Source organism: Octopus bimaculoides, chromosome 10 (assembly GCF_001194135.2).
Source record: "Octopus bimaculoides isolate UCB-OBI-ISO-001 chromosome 10, ASM119413v2, whole genome shotgun sequence".
NCBI lineage: Eukaryota > Metazoa > Mollusca > Cephalopoda > Octopoda > Octopodidae > Octopus > Octopus bimaculoides.
Genome location: NC_068990.1, coordinates 61,285,986 through 61,308,089, shown reverse-complemented (window position 1 = coordinate 61,308,089; position 22,104 = coordinate 61,285,986). Strand labels below are relative to the sequence as shown.

Below are 22,104 nucleotides of genomic sequence, written 5' to 3'. Positions count from 1 at the left end.
ACGTGGTATCCTTGAGCAAGACACATCATTTTACGTTACTTCAGTTCACTGGGCTGGCAAGAATGTATCTGTATTTCAAAGGATCAGCCATGTCACATTCTGTGTCACGCTGAATCTCTCTAACACACTGCAACTCAACTTTTCGCCATCACTTTCAAGGGATTTGGAATAGTTATCACACTACAGAACTGTCTTCATTTAAATACAACACAGTTCCTTTGACATCCGTGACTTGAGCAAGGATATTACCAAAGCACAATAAACAGAAGCCTTACAGTAAGAGTAAGCGTGTCTGTGGAGTGCTCAGCCACTTGCACCTTAATTTCCCAAGCAGGCTGTTCCGTTGATCAGATCAGCTGGAACCCTCGTCGTCGTAATTGACGGAGTGCCTTTTAAGTTAAGAAGATATGAATTTGGGGCCTGCCTGGCAATTAATAATTTCATAGCTAGAGAAGATGAATCTCAACTTCGCTATTCCGTTGTATAACCCTCGGCCTCTCACTTCTGCCAGAGCAACGTGAAATTTTGGATGACGTATTGTAAACACTGCCAAATATACGAATGCAGTCGAAAATTACAAGCATAACATGACGGACAGTTAGAGACGATTAACAAATTTCGCCTTTTTGTTTTTCTCGTCTACTGTAGATGAAAGTTAAACGACCAAACACACTATTATTATTTATTCAATTATTAAACAACAAGACATATACGGATGAGGTACTACTAAAGCAGCACGGTCCCGAACGCGCAGTCGCGCTAGCTAGTCGTGAGCGGTCGATCCTAACCCTAAACACGTATTCATTTGCACATGCGGGTTAGGGATAGGGTTAGGGATAGGGTTAGGATCGACCACTCAAGACTAGCTAGCGCGGACGCGCGACTGCGCGTTCGGGACCGTGCTGCTTTAGTAGTACCTACAGATGATACATAAATATATTTCTGCGTGCATGTGTATCAGTGTAAACAACATAAATAAATAAACGGCTGATAATCAATAACAATATGAATAAATAAATAAATAAATAACTGACAAACATCAACATCACGGTGGTGCTCCAGCATGACCACAGCCACTTGGCTGAAACCCATAAATAAATAAACAACTGGCAAACATCAACATAAATAAATGAATAAACGACTGACAAACGGCAGCAATGTGAATAAACGATTGACAAACAACAACATAAACAAATAACGATTGACACACAACAACAACAACATAAACAAATAAATAAACGACAAACATCAACAACAACAATAAAAGAAAAAACATTGTTATAAGAGGTCACTGGCGTTCCGGAAGTAATACCTTTACCTATGCATTGTGGGTAAGATCGGTGGCCAGTGACTTGTTTTGGTTATTTCGGCTTGACACAAATCTTTGATGGCTGTTGTACCTCTTTTTATTTATCGGTCCATTTATCTCTCTCCCATTTATTATCGCTATATCTCCTTTACTTGAGTTTCTCTTCGCCCCCCTTATTTTTAAACCTTCCTGGTTTATTCGGGTTTGAAGACGGACACAATCTTTTTTTTCCCCCGACCGTTTATTTTCTATTTCTCAGCCGTCTCATACCAAGCAAAAAAAAAAACAGAAAAAAAAGAAGTAGGGGATCAAAAGAAAAAAGAAAAGATATATATATATATATATTATATACATATATATTTTTTTGCATTATACACACGAAAGAGCAAAACAGAAAAAAACCCCGACTTTTACAAGAAATTCTAACACTTTTTCGTAATGATGATCAATAATTGATGTAAGTGGACCTTTCAAGCTTATTTCATGCTTTCACTTGTTTATTGCTGAAGCTACAAAACAATATTTAGTAATGATAATAATTATTATTATTTATAATTATAATCATTCATGACGAAAAAAAAGTCGAATACTGACTGGAAAAAAAGAAGTTTTTATTTAACATATCTATTTTATAGATTTCTTGTGAATTATTTTCAGACGGGGTTGAGGAAAACTTAATTCCAGTGTATAGAAATATACACAAGCAGAACGGGCCAACTGTTTTATATATTGCGCATTAAAAATATTAAACGTATTTATGTGTATCATTTAAATTAACTTATTGATACTTTTAGTGTATGCATAATGGTAAAAAAGGAGTAAAGGATGGTTTCTTCAGCGGATGGTATGTTGTAATCCCTCGGTTTGTTTCATCGGTGCATCTATTTTATTATCATTTTATTTTATTTTTCATTTGTCAGTCCCTTCTTTTCTTTCCCTGAAATATCTCCACCTGACACTGTTTTTGCTACGAACTACTATGTTTTGAATGAATATTTTCCTCTAACTTCGACCATTCTCATACATACACACGTATATATATATATATATATCGCTTGTGTTATATTTTACTCAGAATATAGGCCTAAACATATATATATATTTATTTATATGCTCTGTTTGGAATTATTAGTGTCTAGCTACTGTCTTAAACTGTACCAAAACACACACACCACATGCTGTACTCACGTACTTTCTACTTAAGTTGGGACATTTGAATTCGTATTTCTCTTCCCACATGTTTTGATGGGCCCAAATGTACGAGTCGTAAATTTCAAATATCTTCCTTCTTCACTTTAGCGACATCAAAGCTTTTTTTTACACCTGTTTGTTTATGTATTTTATCATATCTATTTTATTATATCTCATTCATAGAACGTTTCAACATGTTCAGTGTATCCCATATTTAGAACTGAAAACGTGATACACAAGCTTCTAACTTCTGTTTACTTAAAAATAAAATCACATTTCGTTTCATCACATCCATGATGACAGCTTACCTATCGTTATGTTTCTATTTATTTAGCATTTTTTCAGTTATTTATTTATTCTCGCCATAACATGTGATGTCCATAAATTATAGACTACGTGTATACATTTCTATGGACTGGCTTTTGGATGTAGCTTTGAGTGGATTGGTTGATGTTTAGTCCCAAATCATTCCAACTATGTCCACTTCGTCTTTTTAGGAGTATGTAGGATTATATTATTTAATGTATTCTTTCTCATATTTAACAGAGTGTGATTTGAGGAAGCTTTAACTGCTATTTCCTGCTATTCGATTGACCACGAAAAGGCTCTCTCTCATTTGATGAATGAGATTTGGTATTAGCTATTGTTTAGTTCTGCGTTAATGTTCAAGACATAGTGACCCTGTCCCTTTCCACACTTAAAATTGTATCTGGCTATTATTTCTAGAGGTCAAGCGGTCGCATAGTGATTTCATTGGCTCCATGATGGAGTTGTGAATGCTGGTGGTGATGGTACCAGAGTGGACACTTTAGCCTTTTTTTTATATTTTCTTCAATCTTTGCAGTGTAGGTTTTAATCATTCTGTCCTGCTCCTTAGTTCAAGAAATAGCAATGGATCTCATTCGCCAGCCAACTTTGTCGGACATTCTATTGCATTGGCACCGTTTCGTTGTTATTTACATAATCTAACTTAGCAACTGATGCTAGAAACATTTGTATTCTTCGCTGATTATTGCTCATAAGCTTAATCATGTATATATTTTGTTGAAAGTAATTCAATTTTTGTATACATATTCTATTACAGATGAGAATTTTCTTGTTACTGTTTTTTTCTTTTATAAAACTGTTATCGTCCTAGTTATTATTTTTTTTTTATCAAACACAAATATTGTCTTGTAGTGGTGGTGGTGTATATAGTTTACAAGCGTATACAATATACAATTGTTGATAGATACTGTTTACATTGCACACTTTAACACTGCCCTTTCTTTGGCAGTCAGGTAATAATAATAATATTTGGATATATGTACATGTATATATATATATATGTGTGTGTATGTATATATATATATATATATATATATGTGTGTATATATATTTATGTATATATGTATATATATATGTGTGTATATATGTGTATGTATAAGTGTACATATGTATATGCATATATATATATATTTGTTTATATATGTCTATGTATATTTGTATGTATATATATTTTATATATATATATATGTGTGTGTGTGTGTATATTTTTTCTCTCTGTAGTTTCAGCTCAGGTCTGCGGCCATGCTGATGCACCGCCGTTTTGCTACTGAGAGCCTCCTCCAATATGTGGTGCTTGGTGAAGAATTGAGTTAGATGTAGCTACCCCCATTTGCACCTCTTGCTGTGATGTAGGTTCCTCTTTGGACTCTCAGCAGGAAGTGGTCCAGCCTTGATTTAAAAATGCTTACATCTACTTTGTGCAGGTTCCACATGCTCTTTTGTAGAATATTAAAAAGCTTTGGACCCCTGAAACCCAGGCTGTTGCAATAACTGGTCCTCGAGTGCGATTGCATTGCTGGGACCTTTGGCACTATGCAGTCTCAACCCGTTCTGGTATTGGTGTAACTTTCAATGCCAAAATTTGGCACAATTCCTTCCAGATGTATAGTACTGCATACCTCTCTCACCTTCGCTCCAGGGAGTAGAGTCTTAGCTGTTTCAGCCTTTCCCAGTAGCTGAGAAGTTGCAAAGAGACGATCTTTGTGAAGCTTCACTGGATTGCTTCAAGCTCTGCTGTTAATTTTACAGTTGGGTGACCATAGCTGGGAGCAGTAATCCAGGTGGCTGAGGACAAATGTACTCTATATAGGACCATCATGGTTTCTTTATCTCGGTTCTGAATGTTCTCAGGATCCATCCAGCCAGTTGTCTGCACTTTGTTGCCATCCTGGTAATGTGCACTTGGAAAGAGGTATCATCACTCGTGTCAATACCCAGGTCCCTCACTGATTTAGGCTCTAGGATTGAAATTCCCTGTGGACCCTGTAAGTTTCGTATTCAGTTTTGGATGCTGGTAGTGCAGGGCTTGGAATTTTTCAGTATTAAAGTGCATATTATTATCCTCAGCCCATCTGTAAATTGAGTGCATCTCCTGCTGCAGATGTGCAACATCGCTGGGGTTCTGTATTTTCTGTGAGACTTTCGTATTGTCTGCGTAGCTTGCAAGGGTTGCTATCTGGGCAGTTGAGGGCATATCTGAGTGGTCCACTATAAAAAGCAATGGTCCCAAGACAATACCCTGTGGAACATCGCTCACTATTTGTGTTTTCATTGAGGTGGCTCCATTGGCGACTACTGCCTTACTTCTATCTTTCAGAAAACCATTTAACCACTCTCCAAGCTTTCCAGCTATGCTGAGATCATACAGTTTGTGACATATCACACCATGATCCACTTTGTCAAAAGCTTTTGCAAAATCAAGGTATATTATGTCCACATTTGAGTTTTTGAGTAACTGCCTCAACACCCAGTCATAATGTTGTAAGAGCTGAGTAAGGCAGCTCCTACCTGGTCGAAAGCCATGCTTGGTATCACTCAGCAAGTTATTTTCTTCAAGGAATGCGATTAGTTTCTCTCTGACTATCTGTTCCATGACTTTGCTGATGTGTGAAGTCAGAGAGATAGGCCTATAGTTTTTGGCATCTGCTCTGCTCCCTCCTTTATAGATTGGGCATATTATTCCCTCCTTCAGCTTGCTTGGCAGTCTGCCATTTGCAAGAATGTTCTGGAAGAGAATCTGGAGGGGTTTTGCAAGGGCATGCTTACACGATTTGAGGAGGATTGCTGGGAAACCATCAGGACCAGCAGTTGAGTTTGCATCCACCTCATCTCTGGCTCGTAGTATATCTTCTTCGCTAATGTCGATTTATTCCATCATAACTACCTCGCTGGTTATAGGTGAGGCAGCAAAGAAGTCCACTTGTTCGTTCACTTGTCTGTGTTCTAACCAGGTGGTAAAGACACTTTTGAACTGGTCATTCAGCACCTCACTGATCCTGGTTGGATTGTCTGTGAGGGAGCCATCCTTTTGGAAGAAGGGTCCTATCTTGCAGCGTAGGGAGACTGTTTCTTTCATGTAATGAAAGAAGGCCTTTGGGTTTGACTTGATGTTTTTTATAACCCAGACTTCTTTGTCTGCTCTCTCCCTTACATAGGATTGTTGCAGCCATTTTTCAATCTCCATCAGTGTTGTTTTTAGGCAGGACCTTTCACTACTTTTGGGATGCTGGTTGAGTCGATTTGCAACCTTCGTCCGTCGTCTCATAAGGATCTTCCTCTCCCTTGGAATCTTGTTCCTATTTGTTTTGGCCTTGTGCTCTGAGACATATTTCTGGCATATGACTTGCACAACAGACATGAAATATTCTAGTTTCATGCCAATGTCTGGTGTGGAGTGACATTTCAGCCAGTCCTGTCTGAGGATCTCATTTTGGATTGATTTCCAGTCTGCTTTGTGGAAGTTCAGATTGGAGCGATTTTGGGTGCTTCTTCTAGGCTGTATGTCTCTCGCTACTTTTGGCCCAAACATATGTTGTGATCCGAGAGTAATGTCGGCGTCGTTTTCACATCATGAATGCTGTCCATATTGTTGAGGAGACCTATTGAGTCAAGGAAAATTAAAAATCAAAATCGCAATCTCAATGAAATTGAAATGAAAATGGAAATTGTAGTTCTGGACGATGCCAGAGCTGCCTGACTAGCTCCCTTGCTGGTGGCACATTTATGCGTGGGTTGATGTCAGTGCCGCCAAGCACCATCCCAAATAGGTCAATGCCAGTCCCCCGCTCCAACTGGTTCCTGTGCAATAGCATGTAAAAAGCCCATGGCTGATGCTAGTGCCACTTGACCGGCTCCTGTGCCAGTGGCACGTAAAAAGCACCCACTACACTCTCGGAGTGGTTGGTGTTAGGAAGGGCCATCCAACTGTAGAAACCTTGCCAGATCAGATTGTAACCTGGTGCAACCTCCTGGCTTGCCAGTCTTCAGTCAAACTGTCCATCCCATGGAAAACAGATGTTAAACAATGATGGTGTGTATATATATATATATATATACATACATATATATATAAACAAACATGGACATATATATACACACACATACTGAGAAAATATGAACTGCAAGTTCTGAGCCAACTTCTTGCCTTCAGTCCTAGCAGACCACCAGGACTCAACCTGCGGTAGAGCCTTCTGAGAGTGCATCAAACGTATTGATCATAAGCCAGACATACTGTGTGCTATCTACTTCCACCATGTGATGTCCTTGGTCATTATCAACAATGGCACATGGACTAATGATAATATATATTCTGTTTAAGACACACAGGATTTATGTATGACCCACTGTAAGTTTCAGGAAATATATACCAGCTTGCATTTAAATTCCTGTGAATATTAAATATTTATCTCTCACTGGATGGGATCTTTTTTTTTTTTTCATTTTTGTTGATCCCTCTAATAACAGAACAATACATTATGTATTTACATATAATCCTTACTGTCAACAGACACTTGTTTCTGGTGTACCTAAAAGCAAAAATATACACCAATCTCCTTTATCTCAAAGATAGTCTTAAAATTTTGGTTTATGTTTATAAATCATTTTACATTAAGCTTAGTACTGGTAATAAATTTATAATAATTACTTTTTCTCTCTTTTTTTTCTTTTTCACCAGCTCAAGATATAGCAGCACTACTCTATTGGACTGTAACTGTTCTCTGTTTTTTTTTTCTGCAAATCTTTACTGTGACTACTGATCTAAAGAACTCCAGGTTAATATCCAACTCCCTGATTTTCTGCAGTCATTACCCAGGTAGCGATCCCTTTTTACTCTGTTTGTGATAAGTGTGTATTGAATATTTCTCTGATGATATTATTATAGTGTACAATAATTTAAAACCAGGTCTTCAGTTCTTTATTTCTTTTCCATATTTTTCACCTTTTGGATGTTTTGAATTGTGCTAAATCAGGCTGCCAGTGTTTGGCTATGATTAAGAATTACTAAAGTGGAAAAAAAAATACTGGTTTTTGATAATCTTGTGTCCTATCAAAAACAGCTACTAGTTTTATATAATCTCTTGGAAATTTTAATTTCGTATTTTACTTAAAATATTTTTGTAAGTTTTGATGGTAAAAGCTTAAGAAGTTGTATTATATGTTGCAGGAATCCTTAAACATTGCTAGTCCTGAATTGGTATTTTTTTTTTGTTTTGTTTTTATTGACCTCAGAAGTATGAAATGTGAAAGGCAAAGTTGGTTTTGCTAAACAATACCACTGACAGAAACCACAAGAGTTAATATTTGTTGTAGTATTAAAATTGTGTTAATGTCTTTAAATGATCAAGTAACTGTTAATATCAAACTACTTAATCTTTTGTTAGACATCTTCATCATATTGCTTACATTTATTTCTGTGTTATGTGAATAACCTCTTCAGCAATGCTTTAGTCTACAGAGGTCTATATAACAAATTGATACATTGATCATAGCCTTAGTTATCCTTCTAAAACCACTAAACTAGATTATCTTTTCTATTTTCCAAATATCTTGTGCAATTCCTTATATAAATCTCTGTTGATCACTAGAAGCAATGATTTACAGGACTCAATACAGATGTAGAGTATTCTTTAATACATCATAACTGAAAGGCTTCCATTTCCAGTACTCAGAATTGCTTGTTTCCAATGATTAGCCAATAAACTGAGCCCGGTTTTCTTTTGAATATCAACTGTCTTATGAAATATGAAATGAAAGTTTGAAGGAAACACTTACCGTTATTTTCTTTTGTTCAGAAACCTTTCGGAACAACACATGCAAAAACAGCTGCTTCATGTGCACATATATAGTGTTATAGTTTTTGAAATTACCCATTATATGAAACTTCTCTCAAATTCCATTAAAGGAACTTTAGAAGCTTTTACTCGGTTGTTAAATAAATTCTTGTAAAGTTTATTGAAGATTATTCAATTTTTTCCCCTCTAGTTCTGAAAATGTCTGCAGTCCTTTCTCATAAACATATTTGTCCAGATTATATTTCTTGCTACTCATGGTTCTATATCTAATAACTTTAAGAGATATGCTTAAATGTTGTGTGAATGTTACCAAAAGTAATTTTTGGAATCTTCCTTTTGATTGACCTTTTGATATCAACCTGCCTGAAACCATTCCTAGTTTTACGATACAATGTTTCTAAATTAAAGCAATCTAAATTAAAACCTTCCTTCAAGGATCTTCATGTTAATGTTTCAAACAGTCGTTTAACCCTTAGGAGATGATAGGGCTGGTTTATCGACTGAAAAGTCGAATGATGAAGAAAATTGTGTTAGTTCATTCAATTTCCTACAAGAATATATATAGTCTTATATATGTAAAGTAATTACTTTATTTCTATAATTCTTTTTGAAAAACAAGTACATGCCCTCCATAGGGCTTGTGAAAAGGGCTCTGTCTTCTTGGCACTGAAACTCCAGATGAAGCGCTTGTCTCCAAAGCATTAATAGTGACAAAGTTCTTTTACTAAATGCTTCTTTATTTAAAATATACTAACACAAAAGCAGCATATTTCAACAGAAATATGATAATGGAAGGTTTACAATAAAGAGGCTGTAGAAAGAATTTAGTAAACTATGAAGAGAAGGGCAGATACTTGATGTTGTACTTTGGTGAATACTTTACAGCAGGCATGGGCAACCTTTATCAAGAGGTGGGCCATAGGAGACATGGTTCATCATCAGGTGGGCTGCACTAGTTAAGGACCCATAGATCACAGTTTGCCCATGACTGCTTTATAGATCTCTATATGAGAACTGATCTTATGTTGTCTGATTTTCTCTGATTTATCTGCTTGATTTTGTATCTGGATAGTGGCAATCAAAGGCCAGAATTATTAAAGATCTAATTCACATGTCTAAATGCCCATTTTTAATTAGAGGTTTTATTGATTTTCTGAATGATTTCACCCTAGATTGTTAAAACAATGTTCATCGGTGATAAACTTTGTTCTAACTATCAGTTGTTCTTCCACACACTTGAGTCAAATGTAAGGTCTGTAAGAGCAAGGATCAGCTGTTATATTAGTCAGGGGTCTAGAGAACTAAGGAGGGACCCATGAGGAGGAGGCCATGACTGGCCTCCTCCTCAAAAGCAAATAAATAAATGATTTCAACGTCTTCTTGAATTTTGAAAGGAACTCCACTTCCCGGTCCCAAAAGTAGTCTTGTTTTGCCATGTAGAATTTCTCTTGTAGGCCCTAGTCGGATATACTATTCTGCTTAATATTATTTAATAAAGATTTATCTGGAGACAAACCTAACAAAGATAAACATTTGTAAAGTATAGACTTTAGTAAAATCACTCTATACCTGATGACAACATCACATTAAAGTGTTTACCAAGTAATATCAAAGGGTTGACTAACAGCAACTACATTTCTGAATTCCTGGATTACATGTCTGTTCACTTGTCTATGGCTGTGTAATATATTTTATTATGCATTTAAAAGTTGAGGACTAGGTGGTGAGACTCTTCCAAATGGAACACATGGCTTTCACCCTGCCTCCTACCCTGACAATATTGTTTGTAATAGCTGTTATCTATAGTAATAAACATGAAATTTTGTCTATATGTCCATCCAGGACCCCTGTATCTCAGTCTACATAGACATATACTTTTTGGGGTATCAGGATGATTCCGGGATTGAAAATCTGTCCTTCATTTGGTTCTTGAACATCCAGTATTAGGATCAGGTCTGGATGAGGATTTGCTATATGCTAAGAGTTGAAAACTCAAATTTTAACTCCCAAAATTATTTGTGAACTTAGAAATTTTTCATTTAAACTCAATTTAAAGTAATACCATATTGGTAGGGTACCAATAAATGTTTTATTATTATCGCTCTCTTCAATTTTGGGCTGCAGGCCCAGTTAGCCTCCACAGGAGCTAGCTTAAAAGTCCGCACAGAGTGCAGCTTTTAGGCTAGTTAGAAATAATAGTAAATGGTCTGTATACTGAAGACTTTATTCAACGACTAATTGTACAGCTGAGTTTCCAGTTTTAGGAAGAACTCACCCACCATGTGATACATGACACATTACAGAAGACAGTATCTCAACATTTGATGTCATTTCAGAAGAAAGAAACTATTGAACTGCAAAATAATAAATTACAGATGAAGTCTCAACTTGACCGTTTTCTTAAACCCTTTAGCATTCAGATTATTCTGTCAATTGTAATGCTTTGTTTTTAATTAATCATGCATTATCTTGTAGCTTTGAGATTTTGATGATGTGATTTATTTTTAGAATGCCATGCGCCTGTACTGGCGCCATATAAAAAGCACTGGTGCTGATGCCATGTAAAAAGCTCCTGTGATGGTGTCACATAAAAAGCACTCAGTATGCTCTGTAAAGTGGTTTGCATTAGGAAGGGCATCTAGCCATAGAAACCATGCCAAAGCAGACAATTAGAACCTGGTGCAGCTCCTGTCAAACTGTCCAACCCAAGCCAGCATGGAAAATGGACTTTAAATGATGATGTAGGGTAGGTGTGAGAGGCTGGATCTAGCAAGTTTGAATATAAAACAGCACATTTGGGGCCAGGTATGGTCTCTTTATTGCTAACGGGTTAAATATTGATGTTCATAAGTATAGCAGATTTATTAAAATAATTTCACTAACTCTGCTGTGGAAATAATCTCCCTCTTGAGAAAGAGCATTCTCATGTAACAAAGAATAAAAGCCAAGATAGTTAATTGAGATTAGGATCTGGTGTGTCTGACTCTGCAAGCTTTCTGGAAATGTTGAACATCATGACAAATTGGAAAGAAAGACAGTGTCTACTATTCCATTGCTGTTTTTTTTTTTTAAACAAAAGCTAGTCTCATGTAGTCAAGCTTTCTACACTATAGGATTGATATCATACACAATATCTATGTTGCTATTCATTGTCTGATGTCTGTTTTCCATGCTGGCTTAGGTTGGACAGTTTGACAGGCGCTGGCAAGCCTGAGAATTCCACTAGGCTCCAATTGTCTGTTCTGGCATGGTTTCTATGGCTGTATACCTTTCCTAATGCCAACTACTTTACACAGTGTACTGGGTGCTTTTTATGTGGCACCAGTACCCACGTGGTCGCCAACTAGCTTGGAAGGCAAAGACCTCTCAGCTGAAGGAGGAGTGGAACCAAGAGAAGTGAGGGAACTAATTGTTTAGCTCTAATAAAATTTAACGAGATATGTTCCATAACCTGAATAGCCTTTATGACATATTGACTTGTCAGATTGTAAAAATTTAGGTTATATTCAGAGAATATTTGGCAATCATAAATTTTATAAATTTCCTTAGATGAAAAAGGAAGGTTTGTTTCCTTTTTCTTTTACACAATGTACCAGTCTTCTGACAATATCATCAGCATCATCCACTGTGCCATCAAGGATTACTGATGTCTTGCATTGGGAAGATTTTGGCTTAACAGTCTGTAAAATTGCCATTATGTAGTAAATGCGTTTCACTTTCAGCTGAGTCAACTAGAACAATACGAAATGAAGTACCTTACCTAAAAACGTAATACATAATATTTTGTTATTGCTTATTTGGTATCTATGGGCTTTATTAATCCTAGACTACTTTGTCTTTAATGAGAGCGTATTTTTATTCACTTAAGCTCTCAAATACACTTGATGCAAGAAAAAAGAGAGTGATAGGTCACCTTAATTCTGAAAGCGTTCCAGCTACAGCACTGTCTGATTCGTCTGGCTAAAATGTAAATGGGAAGGAGTTATCAGTAGCACAGAGGCAATCATTTTATATTTTGATCTTAAATTCTTTTTAAAGGTGGTCACTGTACTGCTAGGAATAGTAAACTAAATCTTCCTTAAATTACACTCTACCATCTTGAAAAGAGTGAGACAAGATGGTGATGGTTACAATACCTTTTGATCATAGGTTGAACATCAATGTTTGCTTTTCCATATTGATATGGGTTGGACAAGTCATCAGTTCAAGTTAGTTCTTTGGTGTTACTAAATTAACTCAAACTGATGACACACCCAACCCATACCAGCATGGAAAAGTGCATATGAAATGGTGATCTTTGTGTTTTGTAGTTTAGATGAAACATGACATGTCACAGTAGCAGCAAAACTGTTGGACGAACCAAGTAACTTATGTTTTCATTGGTTTTTGCATTGCTGGTTTTATAGGTGGATGGCTGTTCTTGACAGTGTGTCACTGTTCTTTTTCTTTTTGCATCCAGTTATAGGAGACAGGTTTTCAACTAAGAACACAGAGCTGGAACAGATATGGCAAAACATCCTCTCCTCTGTTCTAAGAAATTCACTTATCCACGACCCTGGACTTTACTGTATCAACTCTGAAAGGATAAAAGGCAAAGTTGACTTTAACAGGATTTGATCTCAGAGAGCAGAAATTTGGAAAAAAATGCCACAGTTCCATTCTATCCAATGCTTTTCAAATCTGCAAGTTTATTTAAATGACTTAGAGCAAGTGGTCTCCAACCATCAGGCTGCTGACCAGTACCCGGTTGCACAGAAAAGATGAATTTTTAAATTTTGTATTATAATGCATATTAAAATGTAATAATAGTAGCAATAAAGTGCATAATATACAATGTTATAATTACATTTGCATTTTATATATATATATATATTATGCACTTTGTGTTTTGTTATGCATGTGATATTTTGGCCCTTGGAAAAATTGTCTTGCATAATGCTAGTCTATTGTCCAAAAATGGATGGGGACTGCTGAGTACATAGTGACCCTGTTGGTGCTGGTCCTGGTGCCATGTAAAAAGCACTGGTGATGGTTCCACGTAAGAAGCACTCAGTATACTCTGTAAAGTGGTTAGTGTTAGGGCATCCAGCTGTAGAAACCATGCCAAAACAGACAATGGAACCTGATGTAGCTTCTGGCTTTGCCAGTTCCTGACCTTGTCACCTCCTGTAAAGTCATCCAACCCATTGTCAGCAAGGAAAATGGATGATAAATGGTGATGAATCGTCAATAGCTTACTGTTGAAATTTCTCCAAAACACTAAACTGATATGTAATCTTGAAGTAACTTAGAAGCTAATCAACTATATTTAATTATTTAAGAATTGTGTGTTGTTACCTCACTGGGAAAAGACTAATTTGTCATCTATAAGCTATATAATGAATTTATCATGTAATACATCTGACCTGTGTTGGATTCATTTTTCACATAACCAATATCTTGTGCTTCATAATAAACTGCATGCATGTCACTGAGACTATACTGTCTTAGTGAATAAGATATTTAATGCTCAAGTGGCCAGGTCTACCTACCTAGCTGTTAATTTGTACTTTATGTTAAGATAGGAAGAATAAGCACATGGATAGTTTTTGGTTCAGTCCCACTGCATAGCACCTTGGGCAAGTGTCTTCTACTATAGGGTAGGGCCAACCAAATCCTTGTAAGTGGATTTGGTTGAGGTAAACTGAAAAAAAAAAAGCCTGTTGTGTCTGTATATACACATGTGTGTTTGTGTCTTCATGCTTGTCCATCATTACTGCTTGACAGCCAGTGTTGGTGTTTATGTTCCCATAACATAACAGTTCAGCTAAAAAGAACAATTTAATAAGTACCAGGCTTAAAACAAAAATGAATACTGGGGATTGATTCGTTCAACTAAAAAAGTTTGAGGTGGTGCAGTCTAATAAAGGTAAAAACATAGTATGTTGCTCTCAGAATTGGCAGCACTGTAAAATTGAGTGCGTGTCTTTTAGTGCTGAATTAATTTTCTTTTGTATGGGAAAGTGAAGCAGTACCTGTATTCAACCATGGACCACAAACCCTCAGTCGTCTGTCTCCCGTTCCATTGTGACTGGTTCAGCATATCGTAATTGACTGCAATGTATTTCCATGATAATGAGACGACCTATGCAGGAAAATCATAATAATCAAAGGCTGTGATGTACATGTAGCAGTTGTCGGATGTTTATGTTCTAAATAGTACTTACAACATATCCATCCACTGGTAAAATAGACCAAAGCGGGATTCTCTACTGAGTCGTTTGACATGCTAGAAATAGCAGCTGAAATCTCTCAAAAGAGCAAATTACACCCTATCCTCTAAAATAAAGGACATTTTAGATAATGTAATCGTAGTTATACTATGTGTAAAAATAGGATGGGATTGTCATTGCTAGAAAGACTGTCAATCATAGATCTGTCTTAAAGGCTTAACTAATACTGAACTACAACTTGAAACAACTTTGGGTGTTAAGCACATACTTGAACACAACTGGCATACATTCAGTCATCATTCTCATCATTTAATGTCTGCTTTTCATGCTGATATGGGATGGATGGTTTTTGATGTGAGCTGGCAAGCCAGAAGGTTTACCGGCTGGACCAGGCTCCAAATTGTCTCTTTTGGCTTTTTTTTGTTTTATGGCTGGATGCCTTTCCTAACACCAACCACATTACAGAGTGTACAGTATGCTTTTTACATGGCACCAGTGGGGTTGCCGAGTAACTAACTTGTAAGGCAAAGATCTCTTAGTTGAAAGAGAAAGTGGAATCAAGGGAAGTGACTGTGTGCTAGGTTAGAGCAGTGTCTCTTAACCTTTTTACCATTGCGTAACCCTTAAAATACATGTCTCAAGGAACCCCTGCACAACACCATATCTTTCTCATATTTTTTCATCGTAGTTCACGTGGTAAATATATATATATATATATATATATATATAATACAAAAAATATATATATGCATGTATACACACATATATGTATATACTTTCATCTACATGTGTATATAGATGCATATCAGGGTACAGGACGTTAGAACAATGAACTACAGATAACGGAACGAACACATAGGAAAACAGATAGCCATTTGGAATTATTCATCAGCTGCCTCTATTCTAACTCGACGTTTCGATATATATATAATAGTCAAGAAATTAGCTTATCTCACTCTTTCTTACAGAATCCTAGGGTTCCAGGGAACCCCGGTTGAGAAATGCTGGTATGGTAGGATAGATAGTTGTCTTACTACAGGGGAAATACTTGGCCATCCCAGTGGGAGAGAGTTAGAAGACAGAGTGAGAGAGAGAGAAAGAGTAATAGATACATATATGAAGCAAAACATGTAAAGTGTAGAATACAAGGGTGACTGCTTCTCAGATTGGCAACATTCAGTTCTCAAACTTAAAAGTGCTGCTTCAAAAGGTGGCCTTAATGATCCCTGATTCTCTCTATCTGGATTCACGGCATGCTACCAAAGGTCTGTCTTTCCCTCTAATGTAAGGCTGGAGTATAATTTTACTTCTTTCAACCGTTGGACTGTGACCATGTTGGGTCACTGTTTTCAAGTACTTCACATGGTTGTAGTGATTCCAGAATTTTGACACTTATTTTGCTTCATTTTTGTATCTGGTTTGCAAGATTCTTTATGTGAACTTGTGTGTTGAAACAAATTTTGTTGTGTCTAGGGAGAGTCATCATGCCAATATAATTAACACACAGGTTTTTTTGTTTTTTTTTACTGCCATTGCCTTCCACATCTCTATGCATATGGATATGTGGTGTTGTGGCTCATGATCTTGAGATGTTTGTTTCAATACCCAGGGTCCACAGTGCATTGGGTTCTTTAACGAAACCCTTCATTACACATTGCTCTTGTCCACTCAGCTGTCAACAGGTAACACTGTCATGGACTAATATTCCATTCAGGGTAAATATTGGCCTATCTTCCAAGTCAGCAAGATGACATCACTCAAGTCCTACATCAATGCAAGGAAGTGCATTGTGTGCAGCAGTCTATAACAACATTTGATAGCCTGGCTATATATGTATATAGAGATATTAATATTTCTAAGTCTCTCTAAAGGAGACTACGGCAGCGGTACTGGATATTAATAGTTATCGCCAAGCCAACATGGCAGTCCCAAAAATAGGACAAATGCTGCTGTTGATTAGCTCCAAGAGGCCATTGCCTCTAGCTAGCTATGTGACACACGAACCTGTGTCCATTATAACCTTCGAACAGGGGAGGTCAGCCGCTTCTCCTTGCTGGTCTGGCATCTATAGACTAGCTTCAGTGTGTTTGCCCCTTATACATGTATGTGTATATATATATATGTGTGTGTGTGTATGTTTTCTTTCATTGTTTTATTTGTTTCAGTCGTGTGACTGCAGCCATGCTGGAACACTGCCTTAAAGGGTTTTTTAGTCTAAGAAATTGACCCCAAGATTTAGTCTTTGTAAGCCTAGTTCTTATTCTATCAATTTTTTTTTTTTTGCCAAACTGCTAAGTTATGAAGATGTAAACACACCAACATTGGTTGTCAAGCAATGGTGAGGTGACAAACAAAGACACGTAAATATATATATATATATACATACAATGGGCTTTTTTTGAGTTTTTGTCTACCATATCTGGTCACAAGGCTTTGGTCGGCTTGAAGCTATACTAGAAGATGCCCAAGGTACTAAACCCAGAACCATGTGCTTGGGAAGCAAGCTTCTTACCTCATAACCACGCCTGCACCTGTCCAGGAGTCAATGTCTTTGACTAAAACCCTTTAGGGTCGTGCTCCAGTATGGCTGCAGTCAAATGACTGAACCCTGTAAAAGAATAAAAGCATATCCAATCTCTCGTGTACTCTACAATGTCATTCTAAAATATGCAAACACACCGTTGAAATCTTGAAGCTACAAAATAATGTATAATTAATTCAACAAAATGTGAATAAATAAGCATTATGTTAGAATAATCTTAATGTTAAAGGGTTAATCTCTGATTAATTCAGAGATGAGAGCTAAGTTTTCAGAATGCAAAATCTCTCTGGGGTATCCATCCTTAAACTGGTAATGCCCTGGAGGACTAATAAACACTAGGGAGCTGAGAACTATATCTGTTGGACTCTTCAGTTCAATGTTCTAGACCTGCTGGACAAACATGACTGCTTTTACGATCTCTTACAGCTAAGAATGTTTCTTTCTTTCTTTCAGCCACAGTTGATACATTTCTACTAGAGGCCTCTATTTCTTAGCTATTCAAGTAGCTGGCACTCTACAAGTTGCTGTGTTTGATAGGTAGACCCAAGGTGTGCCTTTTCGTATCGTCTGTTGGAATCAGCCATGTTGATGTTGATACATGTGAAAGGGAAATGAGCATTATATGGTTGGCACATGCCATGTAACATAGTGATTGGTCATCTCTTTTTATGATCTAAAATATGTTGACAGTTACCTGGCACAACTTCTGTATACACACTCTATATCTATTTACACACATACATGCTTGCACATAACTTTGTGCTGGGGTCACGTAAGAGGCCCAAGTAATGGTGCCGTATAAAAAGCACCCAGAACACTTTGTGAAGTGTTTGGTGTTAGGAAGGGCATCCAGCTGTAGAAACCATGCTAAATCAGACAATGGAACCTGGTGTGGATCCTGGCCTTGCCAGTTCCATGTCAAACCGTCTCCAACCCATGCCAGCATGCAAAACAGATGTTAACTCGTGATGATATCTGTAATCACACACACATATGTACTGGCATGGTTGTGTAGTAAGAAGTTTACTTTCCAACCACATGGTTTGGCATTCAGTCCCACTGAGGGTCACCTTGCACATGTGTCTTCTATAGTCTTGGGTTGATCAAAGCCTTGTGAGTAGATTTGGCTGAAAAAAGTCCATTATATATATATGTGTGTGTGTGTGAGGGGAGGGTACTGTTTCTTTGTCTGGACATCATGTGATAGTCGTAAACATGTGTCACTGTCATACAAGCAGTGTTCTTTGTTTTCCATCATATAGCTATATGGATTTTTATGCACAATATACCAATGTGAACCACAAAATATATCGGGGGGTAAGAATCAAAACGTCAAATTGTTCAAATTTTGTGAATCTTGTAATGAAAACTGATGTCCAGTACCAACTGGGCAACAATGGCTTATAAACAGTTTTAATAGACTTTATCTTTCAAAGGTGGCAGAATTGTTAGCACACCAGACAAAATGCTTAGTGACATTTCGTCTGTCTTTACATTCTGAGTTCAAATTCTGCTAAGCTTGACTTTGCCTTTCTTTCTCTCAGGGTTGATAAAAATAAGTACCAGTTGAGCAACTGGGGTCAATATAGGCAACTCCACCCCACCCCATCAGAATTGCTAGCCTTGTGCCGAAACAACAAAAGAATATACTTCATCGTTTGAAAACAAATTTTGTTTTTTTTCCTAAGACATGGTACCAAATGCTGAAACAAAGGATTTTGAGAAGTATAAGAGGCCTCAGAGGCGTTTAGAAAGCAGTCAAGTTTTCCCCATTTGTATTTGACTTTTCTTTTGTAACATATCATATGGCTGCAGGTCTGTAACTTCAAGACAGAAATCTGATGGAAGTTCCTTGATAATGCATTTAAATGGATATTGTAAGATTTTCAATGCTTTCGTATTTTTTTTTGAGATCTGAAAAGTATTGTTGAAACTTTGGGCTTCAAACTGTTGAGAATGTCTTGAGCAAATCTGAAAGGAAATGAAGCATTTGCTTCACGGCTGTGTTTTATCACAGCAGGAGAGAAATAGATTAATTTATATCAGAAAACTTTTCCACTACAATGTAAAGTTCGACTCATTAAGCTTTATCATTAAGTTGGCTGAGTATACCAATTTGCACAATTATTTGTTGTTTCTAAGAAGTGGTTAAACATGATTTTTCTCATTCAAAAAAAACGTCAGTCTCCATCACAAAAAAAAATTTATGAAATATTCTTATTTCTTCTATTAAACTATCTTAACATTTTGGTAAAACAAACTGTTGTATTCAGCTGCTGTTTCTTCCCAAAATGTCTAAAACAAATGACAAGTGTATGAGATTATTCTATTCTCCATCACACAACAGATTTCCACAATGAATGATGTAGTGAAATACTGTCAGTTTGATACATCCTAGACTAAGCATAGGCAACCAGCTCTGAGACGTGGGCTGCATGAGACATGCACATGGCTAAAAGAATACAAAGTAATTTTTTTGCTAGGCATGCCATCCAGAAAGTCCTGCAATCCACAGTTTGTCTATGACTGCCCAACATTAACCTCTTCTACACCACACAATCTCTTCAGACATTTCCAAATCAGATTCTATTTCGTTGTTTCATTTCTTTAAAAAAAATCTCTTTCCCAGCAGTTTTTCCATAAATTCTGTTTACTGAAGTTAGTTAGTTCTGTCATTTCAAAGTTGGCATTAAATTCCTTGACTGAACAATAACAACACTGGATTGTCAGACACAGTCATTGATTCATCAAGCGCCAAAGGAAAACTAAAAATGTTGTACTCTGTTGTTTAATTGGCACTACTTTTTTTTTCTTTTTACCAAATGAAAAAAAAAAAAAAAATAGAAATTAATATTCTTGGATAAATCTATTATTCTGGATATATTTCTTAAGTTGTTTTTACAACACACAATCTAATTAATTTTCCAGCAATAAATATTGTTTTGCCTTTTTTAACTAACTAATAAGCTATTTTCAACTATGTTTAGTTGCAGTTTCAATTTTAGTATTTGTCTTGGTGCAAAGCAATTGTTGTGATAAAATTTTCTGCTTCCAGCTTTCATACTTATCATGACAAATTTTCTGTTACATTAGACTAGTAAGATGAATATTTTATCTGGTAATGTTTACAAATATTCTTTTGGCAAACTTTGGTTTTTTTTTCTTTTCAATTACAAAATATTCCAATATGCTACACATAAATGTTTTATAAAGCTGCAAAAGCTGCAACATTCAATGAATGTATCTATCTATCTATATATATATATATATATATATATATATATATATATAAATCGTCCAACCCATGCTAGCATGGAAAGCGGACGTTAAACGATGATGATGATACACACACATATACCATGTGATCAACCAAACTATCAGATGCTTTTATACATCGCTAGTCACCATGCGCTTTCCATGGTTTTAGCTTTCAAATGTTATCCCACTGGCTAGGAGCGCAGGCCAATATCTATCTATCTATCTATCTATACATACATACATACATACACTCTTTTACTTGTTTCAGTCATTTGACTGCAGCCATGCTAGATCACCAGCTTGATATATATATATATACACACACACACACTCACATACACATACCTATATATATATATATATATATATGTATACGTGTGTGTGTATGTATACGTTTGTGTATATGCATATATATATATTTATGTATGTATATGTATATCATCATCATCATCATCATCGTTTAATGTCTGCTTTCCATGCTAGCATGGGTTGGACAATTGATTGAGGACTGGCAAACCAGATGGCTGCACCAGGCTCCAATCTGATCTGGCAGATTTTCTACAGTTGGATGCCCTTCCTATCGCCAACCACTCTGAGAGTGTAGTGAGTGCTTTTACGTACCACTAGCACAAGGGCCAGTCAGGCGGTACTGGCAACGACCTCACTCAAATGTTTTTTCACGTGCCACTGGCACAAGTGCCAGTAAGGTAATGCTGGTAATGGACACGTTCAAATGGTGTTTTTTACGTGCCACCGGCACGGAAGCCAGTCAGCTGCTCTGGCAGCGATCATCTCGGTTGGTGCTCTTAGCGCTCCACTGGCACGGGTGGAGTTACGCATAAGTGGACTGGTTACACCCCTAGCATAGGCCACGTGTTATGGTCTCACTTGGCTTGCCGGGTCACTAGTCATTGCCTTGGTGAGGCCTAATGTTCGAAGGTAGTGCCTCACCATCTCATCCCAGGTTTTCCTGGGTCTACCGCAGGTTCCCTCAACTGCTAGGGTGTGAAACTTTTTCACACTGCTCTCCTCATCCATTCTCGCTTAAGTATTTGTATGTATGTGTGTATATATATATATATGTGTGTGTGTATATATGTATGTATTTATGTATGTATATACTTATATGTTTTTATGTATATATATAAGTATATGTATTATATATATATATATGTAATGTCAGTGTGCATACCCGTCAGAGTGTAAGTATCTTGAGAGAAAAGCTGAACATTAGAAGCATCAGTTGTGGTGTGCAAGAGAGACGATTGCGCTGGTATGGACATGTGGTGAGAATGGATGAGGATAGCTGCGTGAAAAAGTGCCACACCCTAACAGTTGAGGGAACCCGTGGAAGAGGTAGGCCCAGGAAGACCTGGGCTGAGGTGGTGAGGCAAGACCTTCGTACATTGGGCCTCACCGAGGCGATGACTACTGACCGAGACCTTTGGAAATGTGCTGTGTGTGAGAAGACCC

At 36.9% G+C, this 22,104-nt stretch overlaps 1 protein-coding gene across 5 annotated transcripts in view; it reads left to right on the top strand.

Annotated features, from left to right (window-relative positions):
- The first annotated feature begins 1,302 nt into the window (after positions 1–1,302).
- The window catches only part of LOC106869465 (uncharacterized), a 75,501-nt gene continuing 54,699 nt past the window's right edge, over positions 1,303–22,104 (top strand). Inside the window, exons 1-2 of one of the 5 annotated variants that reach the window (XM_014915216.2) lie at positions 1,303–1,766; positions 7,503–7,640. The gene's annotated coding sequence lies outside the window, so the exon portion shown is untranslated. Of the gene's footprint in view, positions 1,767–2,099; positions 2,154–3,460; positions 3,551–7,502; positions 7,641–22,104 lie in introns of those variants that run through there. The other 4 variants (XM_014915214.2, XM_052971234.1, XM_014915215.2 and 1 more) reach the window with 4 other exon arrangements.